The sequence below is a fragment of the Galeopterus variegatus genome, unplaced genomic scaffold (assembly GCF_000696425.1).
Source record: "Galeopterus variegatus unplaced genomic scaffold, G_variegatus-3.0.2 Scaffold17261, whole genome shotgun sequence".
NCBI lineage: Eukaryota > Metazoa > Chordata > Mammalia > Dermoptera > Cynocephalidae > Galeopterus > Galeopterus variegatus.
The window spans coordinates 2,209-18,769 of record NW_007743372.1 but is presented as its reverse complement, the minus strand read 5'-3'; the positions used below and the strand labels follow the sequence as shown (position 1 = coordinate 18,769).

The 16,561-nt window shown below is 50.8% G+C and overlaps 2 long non-coding RNA genes across 2 annotated transcripts in view; one reads left to right on the top strand and one right to left on the bottom strand.

Annotated features, from left to right (window-relative positions):
* Nucleotides 1–7,284: 7,284 nt before the first annotated feature.
* On the bottom strand, nucleotides 7,285–11,691 carry LOC103582670. The gene is made up of 3 exons (XR_549776.1): nucleotides 11,652–11,691; nucleotides 9,564–9,715; nucleotides 7,285–7,870 (listed from the first exon to the last, which is right to left on the bottom strand). It is a non-coding gene; the product is annotated as an uncharacterized LOC103582670 (long non-coding RNA).
* Nucleotides 11,692–14,436: 2,745 nt separating this feature from the next.
* Nucleotides 14,437–16,561, top strand: part of LOC103582669 — a 4,325-nt gene continuing 2,200 nt past the window's right edge. The window contains exons 1-2 of the long non-coding RNA XR_549775.1: nucleotides 14,437–14,492; nucleotides 14,954–15,061. This is a non-coding gene — a long non-coding RNA (uncharacterized LOC103582669). The remainder of the gene's footprint in view (nucleotides 14,493–14,953; nucleotides 15,062–16,561) is intronic.

Genomic DNA, 16,561 nt, shown 5'->3' with positions numbered 1-16,561 from the left:
GGACATTCTGTGACTTGTGGCAACATCACCTTTGTGTGGGTCTCTGTCCTCACCTTCTCCTTTGCTGTCAGTCTCAAAATGCCCTCTGCTTCTCTCTACATGTAAGACTGGGTCCAGGACTCTCTCTGATAATCCAGGACAGTCTCCTCCTTTCCAAAATTTCAACTTAATTCCATCTTTTGCCATATGAGGTGATGTGCAGACTTTTGTCATATACGGTAATATTCACAGGCTCCAGGGATTGAGATGTGAATATATCTTTGAAAGGCCATTTTTTCAGCCTACCACAGGGGGAGCAGTATACTTCTATGCAGAGGAAAAGAAATCAAAGGGAAGAAATTGTTAAAGAAATGGGAAGAGATGACATATTGCAGGAAAACTCCAAAGAGCTGGGAAACATTAGAAAGACCCTGGCAAAAACAAGTGAATGGACTGATGGTTGCTATTAGGTTTGGAGAGCATGAGTCTTCATTACCACTGGATTGAATGAGTAATGGCCATTGCTCTTTGACTCAGGGCAGGAGCGGAGTGAACCTCTAACTCAGGACAAGGCTCTGCTAGCTGTGGAGTTGCCCGCGTGGCACTCTGTAAGTGCACCCTTGCAGGGATAAGGGCAGCAAAGTGGGCTTGCTGCAGCCAGGCCACTCTCAGCATGTAGCAACGTGGGCCAGTCTAATCAGCCTTGCCAGTTGTCACCTTGGTCATTTCAGAGGACACTGACAAGAGGCAATCAAAGTGGGACATGCAGATTGCGATGAGGGAAGGAGTTCCCAAGAAGAAAGAGCTGAGGGTGGAACCGATCCTGGGTAGGTTGGAAGAAGGTTAAGGGTGGAGAGGGGGTGCCCAAAGGCAGCACAGCAGAAGCCACCAGGGGAAGCCCAGTGACGAGCAGGGTGATGTTGCGGGAGCAGGGACGTGCCAGAGGGGAAGAGAATTGCTGGTGAGGCCGCACAATCTGCAAACAGCTGCACTCGTAGGATGCCGCTGAGCTTCCTCATTTGACACGGCGGATGCTCTTGGCTAAGTCGCTTCACCTCCCCAGGCCTCAATGTTTTCAACAATAAAATGGAGCTATAAAAGAACCCACTTTCTTCAAAAGGTTGCTCTGAGGATAACGGAGATTACATGGGGACTAGGACATAGTCCTGGCGCACAGAGGCTCCTGACACATGACAGCCTTTAGTAGTATCACTTGTGTCTGAGACTTGGAGCCTCAGCCTGCAAATCTGTAGTGAGTCCCTCTTCCCTCTCCAGAGGCCACCGTTTTCCATTCTCCCTGCAAAACCCTGCTCTCCAGGTTGCTGCAAGTGGGCTCCGTCCTCTGCTCCTCTCAACTCTACCAGGGGAATACTATACCCCACAACTGAAAAGGAGGTCCCAGACCATCCCACAGCCCTGAAGCCACCCCTCCCTCGCCTGTGAGTCAAGACGCTGTTTATTTTTCTGTACAAGAATGGCAGAAAAGGCTTTTCTCATCTGCTACTCCTCTGCCCAGGTACCCACATGGCAATTTGTTCCAGATGCTAGGTAATTTGCGTAGTCCTGCTCAGCATGAAAAACGTTTCTCCAATGCTTATCAACCCCTGGAAAAGGGGGTGTTTTCAAGCCTGCCAGCCAATCACCAACACTTAGCTGGAAAATCATGGGCCTTTAATCATCGCCCTCTAAACACAGGAAGAGCAGCATCCAGCAGAGAGAGAATCAGTGCTGGCTTGGTCCAGGGAAGTCAAGAAATCTCTCACCTGCTGAGCCCCGATGGAAACCCCCAAGGAGTTGTTGTTTGTCTGTCTTTCTGGGAGATGTGTCTCCAGGAAGTTGGGAAAAGTTCACATACTGAATCAAGTAGGCTCCTCAGCTGAAGCAGACCCACTGGGACTTAGAAAGTAGTCCAAGAGAGGTTTAATGAATCAACCCTCTCCTTCCTGCTGATGGAGGTACAGCACTCCCTCAGGGCCAGGGCAGAGAGAGTTACTGATATGCTGTGTGTATTGCCCTGTTACCCATAGTCTGAAGACCAGACCACAGCAGCACCTGGGGACTATAGCAATGCTGACTCACAGGCCCCAGCCCAGACCAGTGCATCTGAACCTGCACTTTAAGGAGATTCCTGAGTGCTCCCTATGCACAGCACAGTTTCAAAAGCACTAGTTTAGGGGACACACATAAAGTCTCCATCCCCTTTCTCACCCTGAAATACCTCCCTCCATTAAGCTCTGCTGCAGATGCCTGGAATTTATTCATTAACCACTCCTCAATCAAGACTGGGAATTTTTAAAAAGAGATTGCAAGATACAGTCATTATTGCTACAGGGTCCCACTTCCTCTGCAGGCCTTCCAGGAGTGATAAGGCCAGATTTTCCCTAAAACCTTTTGTCTCAAGATGCCTGCCTGCTCCTTGTGCTGCACGGCAATCTCCAGGCACGGCTGCTGCCTGCACAAGCATTATGGCATAGTCTGTAGTCTCTGTATGCAAGAGACTAAACGCAATCTTAGATTCCAGAACTGTTGCTTAGGGGATGACCCAGGACCTAGCTCAGTGGCTGGTATATAGTTGGCTTTCAGAGTTCACAGGTGGCTGGATGCCATTACCATGTTGGGGGCTCTCTCTCTTTCTCTCTCTCTTTCTTTCCATTTCTCTGTGTGACTACCTACCTGTCCCCACAGGTATATGTTCCTCGCAACACCTCCACTGAGGAGGCAATAATGGTGTCCCTTTTCCAAGGCCACAGCTAACAGATGACTGAGCAGGTCATTTGGCTCCAAAGCTCACATTCTTCACCAGGTTATTTCATCTCCAGGTCTCGGACTGAGTATGGCCGTACAGCAGGTTATTTCACCTCCAGGTCTCGGACTGAGTAAATGGATGGTAACTGGATGGCAGAGACCATGTTCGTGCTCCTTAGCAATGTTCTCTTTTAATGGGGTCACCCCAAATACACCTGAGGGCAGAGGCTTATTTGTGTCGGCCTGGAAAGGAGCAGCAGCTGCCTTGCCTGGTCCTCGGCGAAGGCTGTCCCCATGTCCTGTAACAGAAGCTTTGCCAGGCGTGTGAGCAAACAAGCAGATTAGGATTCAGCACAGGTTCCTCAGCAAATGTCTGGGTCCTGCTGAGGGACTCGAGCTGTGGAAACTAAAGACAACAGTGAAGATCAGAGACAGTCTCAGGGAGTGACAGGTGAACACTAGGATCTGTATGGTTCTCTGTCACCAGCTTCTCTACTCCTGGCTTGAGGAGTCCAGAGAGCCCCATGGTGCACGATTAAACTTTCCTCTGCTGTGGTCTCCCCTCGCCTTGGTCTTCTTTGGTCTGAGCTGACACCAGAGACAATCAGAGACCGTGTAACCATTGCTGCTGGGGCTGAGCTTCCATGTGCATTCTCCTAGAAGGGTCTCATTACCATATTAAGCATCTTTCACTTGACAAAAATCAGTGAGAATGTTTCACTCCATTTTCCCCAGAATACAGACAAGAGTGTCAAAAGGGAAAGGCAGTGGGAGCCACGGATGGGGACTAAGTCATCAGAAGCTTCTCTTTCACGCTCATGGCATTTATTTCCTTTGATGTTGAAATTTCCTTTCTCTTCTTGTGTTTTATTTATTTGTTTTTGATTTCTTCTTTTTTAAACTGCCACTCAGAGCTGCTATATTTCCGCAGAGCCCAGGACCAGCCTATGTCGATTGGAAAGGCCGACTCAGCTCTGGCAGTTAGAATCATCCCGTAGTGGTGGACCCCTGGGGCGGACATGCACGTCAACTCACATCTGGCCAGTGGGACCCAAAGATCTCACACATGATTGGCAGCTGGCTTGAGACCATAAGGTCCCACCCGCCATTTCTAATAAACAACCTAGAAAAGAAAAGCAACCCACAGAAGTCAACTTTATAATAAGCCCCGAAGTGCTTTTTTACTTTCAGGCAAGTAAAGTAGACAATTGGATCAATTATCTAAATTACTGAAGCCCCAAACACATCTCCCCTGGAAATACTCAAATAATTGAAGCAAAGAGAGCTTTAGGGGTGATCCACACCGGTAACTTCCTTCATCGGCCACATTGCTTTTCTACCTTACCCAGGATGGTATCAATAAGGCCACTGGGTGTGGGGACAGAGGAAATAATGTATTAAGTGCCTGCTATATTCCAAGCAGTGCTCAACAGGCTGTGCATACATTACATCACTTAGGTATACACACAACAAGACCTGGGTCTCCCCCTACTCAATTTTGGAGCCGTATTCACTCAAAGGGTCATAGTCTGCAAGTCATAAATAAATGTTAAAGGAGTTGCACTTTTAACTGCAAAAAAAAAAAAAAAAAAAAAAATGAAATACTGCCATTTGCAGCAACATGAATGAACTTAGAGAAAATTATGTTAAATGAAATAAGCCAGGCACAGAAAGAAATACCGCATGTCCTCACTTACATGTGGGAGCTAATAATAAACAATAAATAAATAAATAAACAAGCAAACAAATAAAAAAAGAAAGACATCTTTTTTTTTTTCCAGATAGAAATCATGTTTCCTTTTAATTGGGTACTTAATTCAGTTTCCTCTCTTGGCTGTTACTCTGGTAATAATTAAGTCTTCATCTCTCAAAAACACTGCATCTGACCAGACTGAGAGCTAGTGTGAACGCAGGCGCCAAACCAGGGCCTTCAAAATAACAAGGAACAGTAAAACCAGCCTTTCCCTTCACTTCGAAGGAAATGTAAATCATTGGGTCCAAATCTCTACCTTCCAGATGTAAAAAACCTGGAGTTCAATGCACAAAAGCAAACCAAAATCTATCAGGAATGAAGCATAGTAACCCCTCATATACTCAAGGTCAAGATGGTTTTTTAGAAATAAGTATCTGACCCTCTGGCCTCTTCTATTAGGAATGGCCCCTCTCCAGCATATTTAAAGGAAGATGATTTTGCTTCTACTTCATTTTCCCAAAGGAGTATAAAATCTACTAAGAGTGATATAATGAATCAGAATAAATTAGCTCACTCACAAGAAACATTCCTGGATAATGGTTTTTGGCTGCTGAGAATATTCAGCACATTATTTCAAAGAAGCAAAATTCAGGGCAATCTGAGAAAAGAGAATTCAGAAGTGGCAGCTACATTCGCTGACAGGTTTGTGTAGGACACACACATTACAGACAACCCTCATTTTCTTCAGTGTGTACGTCAAGGGGCCAAGACCTCTGATTACCAAAATAAGTTACTTTGTACATGACAGTGCACAGAACAACAGAGGGAAATCGCTTTCTTGGGGGGTGGCTGAAAGGCATTTTGCAAAAGGTGCATATCACTCTGAGGAGGAAGGACTGGAGCCCAGTGCCCTGTGTTTCATGGGCTCGACCCCTCCTCCTCCTCTTCGGTTGCAGCGGCCTCAGGGGCCGCCGTCTCCTCTCCTCGTCCTGCGGCTCCTCCTCCTCTCCCTCCCCGTCCTGCTGGGGGTGGAGGTCTGGGTGCTTCTGCCTGCATCCCTGCATGGCCTGGAGCTGGTCCCACAACCTGAGCCCCTGACATCCTCCGAGCTCTAGTGGAAGCAGGAAAAGGCTGACTTGAACTGTTCCCCACAGCGGCCACTGGCCATACCCCCAAGGCACGGGCAGTTCCAGTGAATGTCCCCATATGCCAGGATCAATCCATGTTCCTCCTATGGATCGTTGGGGTCATCGGCCACCAGCTCTGCACTGCTTGGGGTTTCGTGGTCTTCTTTTTTACAAATTCGATTCTCTCCTTCCCCTCCTGCCAGCAGTAGACCATGGCTGCAGCCCGGCGCTCAGACCTCACAGAAGCGGCGGCGGTGGTGGCGGCGGCTTGGGGTGGGGACCTCCCTCAGCTCCGTCAGGGTGGCGGCTGGAGGCCCGGACACACCCGCCCTCTCCGCGCCTGCCTCAGCGACTGTGCGGCCCCATCCCGGCCCCTCCGCCAGAAATGACATTTCCCCAAAAGACACGTTGATCACATTAATACATTGAACTTTTAAGAGAAGAAAACAGAACTGAGGTTACCAGAGGTGGGAGAGGGGAGGAGGGAAGGGAGGCATTGGTGAAGGACCATGAAACAGATCACATTGTATAATGTAGAGTATGCTAATTACCCTGATGGGGTCACCACATATTGCACACAATATTGATATTCAACGCTGTCCCCCACAGATATGGACAATCAATTGTGCCCTAATAATAAATATATATATTTTTTAAAAAATCCAAAATCAAGATGTTGACAGTCATGAGCTCCCTCTGACGGCTCTAGGAGAAAACCCTTCCTTGCCTCTTCCAACTTCTGGGGGCTCCAGGTGTTGCGTGGCCTGGGGCTGTGCTCCAGTCTCTGCCTCTGTCTCCATGTGGCCTTCTCTTTGTGTCTGCGTCTTCTCCTTTTCCATCTCTTCTAGGGGCACTTGCCACTGGATTTAAGGGCTGCCCAAATAATTAGGATGGTCCAACTTCAAGATCCTTAACTTAATTGCAATTGCAAAGACTCTTTTTCCAAACAAGGTCATATTCAGAGGTTCTGAGGATTGGAACATGGACATATCTTTTTGGGTGCCGTCGATCAATCCACTACAGGAGCTAATTAAGCAATAATTGCTTAGTTTAAATTAAATAGTAAAATTTAGTTAAGAAGATAATTTTTAAAAATTATACTCCCAATAGTTATGTTGAAGGTAGGTTCCGGGGGGCCTGATGTTGGCCTCAACCCACCCAGTTCTCTTACCAGGTTCTTGACTCCACCACAAGAAAGAATTCAAGGGCAGAGTCACAGTGGAAAGTGAGAACAGGTTTAATATAACAGATAAGAAATGCAGATTCCACACAGAGAGTGCCGCATGCTCCAGAGACTGAGCAGGGCCCACACCAAGTCTTAATGCAAAAGTTCAGTGCAGACATCAAGTCTAAACAACTAAACTAAACAACAACAAAAATGTGCTTGTAGGTCAGTACAGAGTGCAGGCTGGCTCAAGAGAGTGAGCAGCAGCTTGCTGAAAGTAAGTTAGATACAAAGTAACATAATGCAGACCTCAGCCAGCCAAGTGCGGACTTCCTGCAGGAAAGTGAGCAATGGCCCTGCCTTCACTGGGATTTGGCTTTTATAGTTTCTCTAATGAATATTCAGTTCAGGTTTAGTTCCTGGTTATATGCATCAAGCATATGCAAGAATGTTCTGTGCTCTCTATTGAGCACCCCCAGCCACTGGATTGCAAAAGCCAGCCCCTTGTGGTCACATTTTCCCTGTGTTGGTGCTGAAAACAGGTCTAACTGGCAACAGTAACTTTCCCCCAGGGGAGAACTCAGAGGAGGGGGCCTGAGACCTCAGGGAGTGGCAGGAAACTCACAGGCATGTCCTGAAACCCGACCCCAGGTAACTGAGCAACTCCTGTATCAGTCTCACCCATATGGGTAAGCAAAGAGAAATAAAAAAGTGGTTCTCATAAAAGCAGAGTAATGTTTACCAGAGGCTGGGAGGGGAGGGAGGTGGGGAGGAGGAGGTGTAGACTAATGGGTACAAAACTGCTGTCTACTCGAAGCCACTCATTCTGCAGCATGTACATGTATGGAAACAGCACACTGAACCCCACAAAAACAAGTACAAATAAAATGGAATTTTTAAATAAAGCCATGACAAGATGCTCAGCACTGTCAGGCAAACTGAAACCACAATCAAATCCCACCGCACACCTATTAGAATGTCTAAATAAAAGTGAATGAAAATCTCAAGGGCTGACAGGGATGTGGAGCGACAGAAATTCTAAGACATCACTGGTGGGAAAGAGACATGGCACAGCCACGCTGGAAAGAACTTTAAGTTTTTTATATAAAGGTCAGCTCAGGCTCACCGTAGGTCTCAGCCATCACACCCCTGGTCTTTACCCTAAACAAGAAAAGAAAAGAAAAGCTTGGGCAGGTGCACCAGGACGAGAGGGCGATGCTTGGGGTCCACTCTGACCCCCTGTCCACAAGGCCAGGGAGGAGATGCTGAGCCGTGGCACCGACCCCAACCCCCACTGTAAAATGAGATGAATAAACCCAATTTCCCAACAAAGCTAAGTGACTTCAGACTTTGCACATATGCAAAAAGTTAAGTAAATCCCAAGCTGCAAAAAAACCAAAATAAATGAAAAAGAAAAGTTTATGCCCACACAGACACCTGTACACAAATGCTTATAGAGTCCTCAGTCGTAATAGGCAAACCTAGAAGCAACCTAAACATGTTTTAAGAAATGAATGGATAAAATACTGTGATACGTCATGTAATGAAATACAACTCAAAGAAAAATAGACCTGATAAATACACACAAAAGCACACACATGCATGCTCACACACACACGCACTCTCACCTATGGATCTCCCAGTGTTAGTCGGAATGTTTAAATGTACAGTTCAGCATTAAATACAGGCAGGACGCTGTGCAGCAGGTCTCTAGAACCTACTCCTCTACCATAATCAAAATGTCATACCTTCTCCACAGCAGCTCCCTCTTGACCCCTCGCCTACCCCTAAAGACCACCATTCCTCTCTGCTTTGATGAGTGGGACTAGTTTAGGCCCATGTCAGTGGAATCCTACCGTATTTGTCATTTTGTGACTGCCCGATATCACTTAGCATGATGTCCCCAAGGTTGATCCATGTTGTTGCAAAGGACAGGTTTTCCTTCTTTTTGAAGGTTGAACCATGTTCCATGGTGCAGATAAAACCCGTTTCTTTAACGATTTATCCCTCAGTTAAAATGTAGGTGGCTGTTGTGTGGCTGAGTGGGAGCGATGGGGGGACCGTGTCTGTCAGAAGATCCATCTGGATAGGGCGGCAGATGGTGCATCCTGAGTACTGGGGACACGTCATATCAGGGCTTCCCTGTAGAGGATATTTCAGAAACTTTACAGGTGGGCATTGTATTGACAACTGATGCATCAATGGTTTTACTAAAAGTTCAAGGCCAGAACTGTCGAGCAGGGAAGCCAAAATAACAGCAAGGTGCACAACATGGAGGGCATGGTTTTTAGATTGTTCTTGGGGATTACAGAGAGATCTACATAATTAGTGGTTTATTTTACATAGCCTTAAAAAAAGACTATTACTCTTCTTCATGGGAATACTTTGCACTAACCAGAAGTTGAGTAACCTTGGTATTAAAGACAGAAGTATTTGAGAGTTGGATAAGCTTTATTTGAATGTGATCTTAAAGGAATACTCTGGGCTGGTACGTGTGTGATCCTATTTTTCAGTTTTTGGTTTTTTCATTTTAGCACATCACACAGGATCTGAGCCCCACCTGCTGAAGGGCAAGCCCTCCAGCGTCCCCCTTCTGCACCCTAGAGCCTGCCCCAGGTGGGCACAGTAAAGATGGTACAGCACCCGTGGCCTCTGTGATGAGAGCCATGTGCCCTGGGGGTGACAGTGATGAAGACCTGCCTGCACACTTGAGAAGAGCACCAAGGCCTGGCACAGAAGTGGGCACAAGTGTGTTCACGCACGCACATATGCACGCTCACATGCACAAACACACACGCACCCACACAGGTGGACAGATAAGAGGGTGGAGGATGCGGCATTGGGCTCTGCTGACCTGGGGAGGGGGCCACTGTGATGGGGTGATGGAACCCCATGATGTCACTGTTGCCAAGCGCCGCTGCCTCTGAGTTCCGTGGCAGTAGGAGGCTCATTCTGGAGTCTGCGAGCTGTGTGTGCAGGTCCCTTTTGTAGGCTACAGGTACATCTCTGCACAGGTGAACAGATTCTGGTGAGTGTGACCTGCTCTCTTCCCTTCCTGCTGATTTCCACACAGGTGCTACCAGGTGGGTGGCCCAGGCCTCGCTGGGTGGCTGTCGAGGGTTATGCCCACTGGGCCTCACCAGGTGCCTGTTCTGTGCTAACCGCATATACAGTTGTCCCATTCATCCTCACAGACACTCCGTGGGGTTAAGGCTAATGTGTCCACTTGGCAGGTGAGAAGCCTGGGGTCAGACAGGAAGTAACTGGGCCTGGGACCCAGAGGTGACCCTGGGCTGTGCTCTCTGCCCTGCCCTGTGTCATGATAGACACAACTTCTGGCCTCTGCAGCCTCCCTCCCTAGATTCAGGTTCTTCCTGAGATTCCAAACCGTGATGAGGCAGAGCCTGCCCCTGGAAGAGCCACTGAAGTGGGGTCTCCGTGGGCTGTGAAGATGGAGAGTGGGGGTGGAGGGGCGGCCTGCGCCCTGGTCTGTGATGGGAGATGGGTCACCCCAGGTGGGCATCTGGTCACCTCTGACCTCATAGAGCATCACTCACGGCCTATGTAAGGCCCACCCAATTGTGAGGTCCCTAGGCCGGGAGCAAGGTGGGGAGCCCTCTGTCTTGGGGCAGTTGTGGACAGGGAAGGAACCACTGAGGGAGGCCAGGCAGGTGACAAGTGTCTGCCCTGCAGGCCAGGGTGTGGGGAAAGAGGCTCACCCTCTGTGTCCTGCCCTGTCTCGTCCTCTAGAGGCCTCATCCACCCCTCCCATGGGTATTCCCTTGGGACGATCTCCAAGGTGGGACCATGTCTCTGACTGTGCTCCAGGACACATCCCCAGAGCTCACTAGTTTCTCATCTGTGCCTGGGAAAAAGACGGAGCCCCTTCTGATACTGCCACACTCAGAACTGTAAACTCCAGTGTCCCTCTTGCCTAAGGCATGGCCTCAACAAGCACAGAGGCTACTTCAAAGTCACACAGGTCACCCTTTTGCCCAAACCCAGAACCTTCCTGCTTGGCTGGTGCTAAGATTTAAGTAGAATGCAGCAGTCATGAGATTTCTTTTTGCCTCTAAAGAACTGGACGACTGTGTGTGTCCTGAGATCATCTGGGAGGCTAATCGTATAGAGACCTGTGGTCTCTAAATCATGTTCTGCTTCCTGGTGCCCAGAATGGCCCATCGGGGCCCTTCGTGCTGAGCAGGTAACACACATGTGTGTCTGTGCAGGGACCTTGGGGACAACAGGCCTCACCTTCCAGGTCCCTGGTTCTCAGGTCCTCAGACAGAAGCTTAACCTTGGCCAGGGGAAGAAACCCCCGAGACCACTGTGGGGTGGAGACAGAGTCTGGTCCCTTTTACTGGGGGGTTGGGGGTGGATGGTGGGGGTGTTGCTGGTGGAATTTTGGATCCCCAACCTGAGCAGTTAGGGGTACTCTCTGAAGCTCTCAGGGTCAGTGCTAGCTTTGGATTACTTTTGTCTTGCAGATTAAACATGAAGACGGGTATAAAGACCCTGTGGGCCCAGGAGGTGATAGACATCATAGAGAAGTACCAGCAGGTACAGGGTTGGCTGCTCCCTTGAGGCAGGCAAGTCCTGGCCTCCCCTGCTGTCCCTGAGGTCAGAGGGGCCTGGGCTCCCTGGGGACACAGGGGAGGGAGGAGCCATCCAAAGCCACCCATGCCCCCAACCCATCACCATGGCCCCCTCACTCCATGCCCTCTTGGGGTTGCAGGGACACCGAGCTGGGACACTGGTGAAAAACTGGGATGAGGAGTTCAAAATCCACAGACGCATCGACCGGCTTGGGTTTCTGCAGTGAGTTCTCTGACATCCCCCATCTTATCTCGGGGTTGGGCTCTGTTTCAGTTTGTTTGTGTTGCTATAACAGAAATGCCTGAGACTGGGTAATGTATAAGGAAAAGAGGTTTGTTTGGCTTACGATTCTGGGACCGCTGCATCTGGCACAGGCCTCAGGCTGCTTCTACTCATGATGAAAAGTGGCAGGCAGCCGGCGGGTACAAGCAGATCACATGGTGAGAGAGGAAGCAAGAGAGAGAGAAAGAGGAGGTGACAGGGTCCTATAAACAACCAGCTCTTGTGGGAACTAATAGAGCGAGAACTCACTCACTACCCCTCCTCCCCCAGGAGAGCATTAATCCATTCATGAGGGATCCACCCCCATGACTCAATCAGTTTCCAACACTGCCACATTGGAGATCAAATTTCTTTTCTTTCTTTTCTTTTTTTTTTTTAAAGATGACTGGTAAGGGGATCTTAACCCTTGTCTTGGTGTTGTCAGCACCACACTCTCCAAAGTGAGCGAACCGGCCACCCCTATATGGGATCCGAACCCATGGTCTTGGTGTTATCAGCACCACACTCTCCCGAGTGAGCCACCAGCTGGCCTGGAGATCAAATTTACACCTGAGTTTTGGAGGGGACAACACATTCAAACTCCATCAGGATCCATCCTTGAAAAGGCCAGCATGAGGAAGGGCGTGTCTCCCAGGCTTGTGCTGACCCTATTCCCAGGGTGGGTACGAGTCCCTTTCTCCCCTGGAGGTCCACCCTGGTCAGCACATGGCTGCAGTTCCAAGGCTTATCCAGGCAGCTCTGGGGAGAGGGCAGGTACCAAGCTGTGGTTGGGCCAGGCCCTTGGGCGCTCAGAAATGTGGCCTTTATGTCTGCAAAAGAAAGAGGCAACCTGAGGGCTGATTCCTGTCCCCAGAAGGAGCCTGTCCTGCTGTCAGCTCAGCAGGGTTGGGCCAGAGGGCACGAGGACACTTGGTCCAGCCTGTGGACAGTTGTCCCTCAGGTCCCTGCAGGCTCAGAGGGGCACAAAGAGTCACAAAGTGTACGGAAGAGTGTGGCCATGTAGTGAGATGAGGGGCAGGGACAGGGCCCCAGCCCAGGAATGGAAGGGGAAAGGCCATGGAGGCAGGCAGGGATGGCAGATGAAGGCCCCCTGAACCGTTGGTCTGGTGCTGGGAGGACATGTGAGGCCTGGTGGGGAGCAGGCCAGCCTGGAGTCTGTCTTTCCTGAGGTCACAGGATGGAGAGAGGGAAGGAGCCTGGGGGAGCTGGGCTGCAGGGGACCAGATGTGATGGGTGACTCGGGGATGCGTCTGACTGAGGGAGCCTGGGGATAGAGTGAAGTCACTGGGGGTGGACAGGCTGGATGAGGTGGGGCCAGGGACAGCAGCTCCACCTGGGACCCCTGAGCCTCAGGAGCCTCGGTACCTCCAAGGACTGTAGTGTGCACTGGATCCAGACTCCACTCTCTGCTGCTCAGAAACACTGCGGGCGGGGAGAGGATGCCATGGGCTGAGACAGGGCAGGAAGGCATGAGGAGGAAAGCCACTGCAGGGGGAGGCAGGAGGACACAGCGCTGACGTCTCCGAGAGCCAGCTGAGGCTGGAGATCTGGCCCAGGGCGATCCCGGCCACCTGCAGGGCCCTCAGTCGCCGTTCATGGCCCACTGGTGTCCCCCAGCACAGGCAGAACAGGCACAAGGCAGGAGTTTGGGCTGATCGGAGGGCTGAGGGGCCACATTCAGAGGATCTCATAGGGCAAGTGAAAGAGCAGTGTCAAAGTGGCTGAGGTGACAGCAGGGTCTGTGGGCCAGACAGGATGGGGTGAAGTCAAGGAACAGGCATGACCATCGGCCAGGGTGCAGACACAGGCAGGGTGTGTTAGATGCTCAGAGCTTGGCTGGGGTGGGGTGCCACGTGGGACAGCTCCAGGGTACACCCTCGACACACTGGGAAGGTCTCAACCCAGACCCTTTGGACCCCATGAAGGTGATGGAGTAACTTCCTTGGGGGCAGCTGTCAGAGACCAGCCAACCGACGCTCAGGCAGTGCTGTTTCTTAGCAGCTCTGGACTCTCTCGCCTCTCCCAGAGGGTGCTGCCTGCAGCCCAGGAGGGGCAGGTGCACGCTGCACCGCCAGTCCCCACGGCCCCCAAGCAGCCCTGGCTGGCCCTGCTGCTCCTTTGCTTTTGTGTCTCAGACCACCCTGGCTGGCAGCCAGCAAAAAGGCCCTGTCCTCCCTTTCCTATGTGGTCTCCTGGGCTGCAACTTGCAGGTGGATGGGAAGGGAGCCCGTCCTTCCTTGGGATCCGCTCAGGGAAGGGGATGGCTCCTGGCCTGCAGCAAGTCCTCAGCTCTGACTCCATTGCCTTTTAGTGAGAAGGAGCTTCCCCGTGTCACCACCCAGGAGGTGAAGGTAAGAGCTGTTCTTTCTACCAGGGCTCGGTTGGTCACCTGTTAGGCAAGCCTGGCCTGCCTGTGGCCATGAGCAGGTGTCCATAGGAAGGACACATAGTCACCAGGATGGGCCGAGATTCTGAGCTCCTGATCCCAGGACTCCATCACAGGGGCTGATTACCAAACATGCCCATCCCAGATTTGCACATGCAGCTCAGGAGTGACTGCCACTGGCCAGCAGGACCCCACATTGAGGCTGGGACCCCATCCAGGCATGGAGGTTTGTGGCCTGAGGACACCATGTCCTGTATACACCAGGTCGGGCCACTCGTGATCTCCCAGTCAGAGGGTCTCAGCCCCAGGCTCTGCACCTTGTTTGGCACTTTCCAGTTCTGTCCCATTAGGAACCCAAGCACAACAGTGACGCGGCATCCATGGGCCACTCCAAAAAGCACGGCAGCTCAGCTAAGTCCATCATCTGTCATTTTACAGCAAACAAAGAAGAAAATTGCCCTGTGCCACAAATGGCTGAAGATGTTTCAACATTGGGATAAATATAAAAGCAGCCAAAAGGTAATGTGGGGAGTGGAGGCCCCTGTGCCCACCCTCTGCAGAGGGAGGGTGAGTGGTGTTCACACATGACCCCTGGCACCACTTGCCTCTCAGCTGCTGGGCACCACCCTGTCCTGATGCCGAAGGGCCACAGGCCTGGGTCACCAGCTTTCCTGCACATCCCTGCAAAGGTCACCTTGCTGGGAGAGAATCTGATGCCAGATATTGGGCCACATGTAGGTCAGGGACAGGGATGCCTCCTGTTGGCCCCAGAGGGAGGAAGACATGGCGATCACAGTTCACAAACCCCATCCAGTCTGTTCCCACAAGACAAAAGGCCCAGTTCTAGGTAGACTTAGTCTCTCCTGGGGAACCATGAAGACAAACACTGGAACCTTCCAGAACCATCACTCTGTGATTCCCCCCCACCCCCTTCCACGGTTACCCTGTGGACTCTCTCCAGAGCATTCTTCTCTCCACAGATGTCTCGCCGGGTGTACAAGGGGATTCCCCCCCAAGTGCGGGGTCGGGCCTGGTCCCTTCTACTGGGTGTGGACAAGGTCAAGATGCAGAACCCAGGCAAATACCAGGTAGGGCCCTTCTCCACTCAAGCAGACACAGCACACACAGGCCTGGCGTGATCAGCAGCCCGGGTGCCCTATCTGGGGAAAGCGGTGCCTGCAGGGTGCTCAGGTGCACATCCCGGGGATCAGGGACTCCACGCCCGTCCTGCTTTTTCACAGCAATGTCTCCTACAACCTGGCCTTGAAGTTTCTCTCTCTTTCTTCTGGCACATTCTCTTTATGAGTAGTATGTCGCCAAGTCTGGCCAACACTCAAAGGAATGGGAGTTAGGCTGCACCTTTTCCAGCAAGGTGTGTCACAGCATTTTGGGCATATCACCAAAGCATCCCAATGTTGAAAGTGTCAGAAAGCTCACGGGTTAGGAAGAAGAGCAGCAGCCCTAGGAGGCAGCAGTGGTGGATGCAGGTCATCTCCACCCGGCAGGATTCACACACATCGTGAGAGCGAGCGGTGCCCAGGGTGTGGGGACAGCCCCCACCCTCCAGCACGGGGGCTGCATGTGGTGGGCACTCTGGGCACACCTGACAGTGATAGGAACAGGATGCACCCAGACCACGTGGCACCTGCCCCAGCCATGACTGGACACCTGAATTTCAGGTGGAACAAAACAGTAGAAAGAAGGAGATTAAAAATGCAAGATAAGGGCCTTGCCCGTGGCACACTCGGGAGAGTGCGGCGCTGGGAGGGCAGCAGCTCCCGCTGCAGGTTCGGATCCTATATAGGGATGGCCAGTGCGCTCACTGGCTGAGTGCGGTGCGGCCGATCTCACAAAAAAAAGACAAAAAAAAAAAAAGAGAAAAAACAAACAAACAAACAAAAAACACAAGATGAGACGGAAAACCAAAACAGCTAGGAGAAGAAAACAAAAACACAAAAGTAGTTTTCTGAAAAGGCCAGTTTCAGCACAAAACTTCTCCCAAGCATAATGCAAGAAAAGGAGGGAGAAAAAAATGTGAGGAATTTGTAGAAAGGGGGCACTGAGCACAGGCAAGGTGAGGATAAAAGGGATTAGGAGGGAAAGCTGCCTGCCTCTTGCTGGGCACACTTCTGAAAATCAAGGAAACCATGAGTTCCCAAGCAACACTGAATCAGGTAGAAGAAAAAGAAGAGCCTTCCTTGAACGATGACCAAAGTACCGATTGAAAAGACAGGGGCCACCATCGGTCAAGGGCCGGGCTGGTCACAGCTGAGGTGCACGCGCTCTTCTAAACACGGGCAGCTCCTCAGCCTGGATCTTCCAGACCTGATGAAAGGGGAAAGCTCCCAAGTGCTCACTGAAGCTGTGAGCCTAAGAACCCAAACCTTGTAAACCCGTCCCCAGAAAGAAAGACCCTGGGATGAATTTCCTATGGGACTTTATAGATGGAACATTCTAAATATGTTCTTCCCAGCTGGAATGTAGGGAGATGTCAAAAATAGGATATATCCTGACTAAGGAGGACACATTCCAGAAACCACGGGAGGCTCAGCAGGACGCAATGGGTGCTCAGTAACCCATGGGCACAA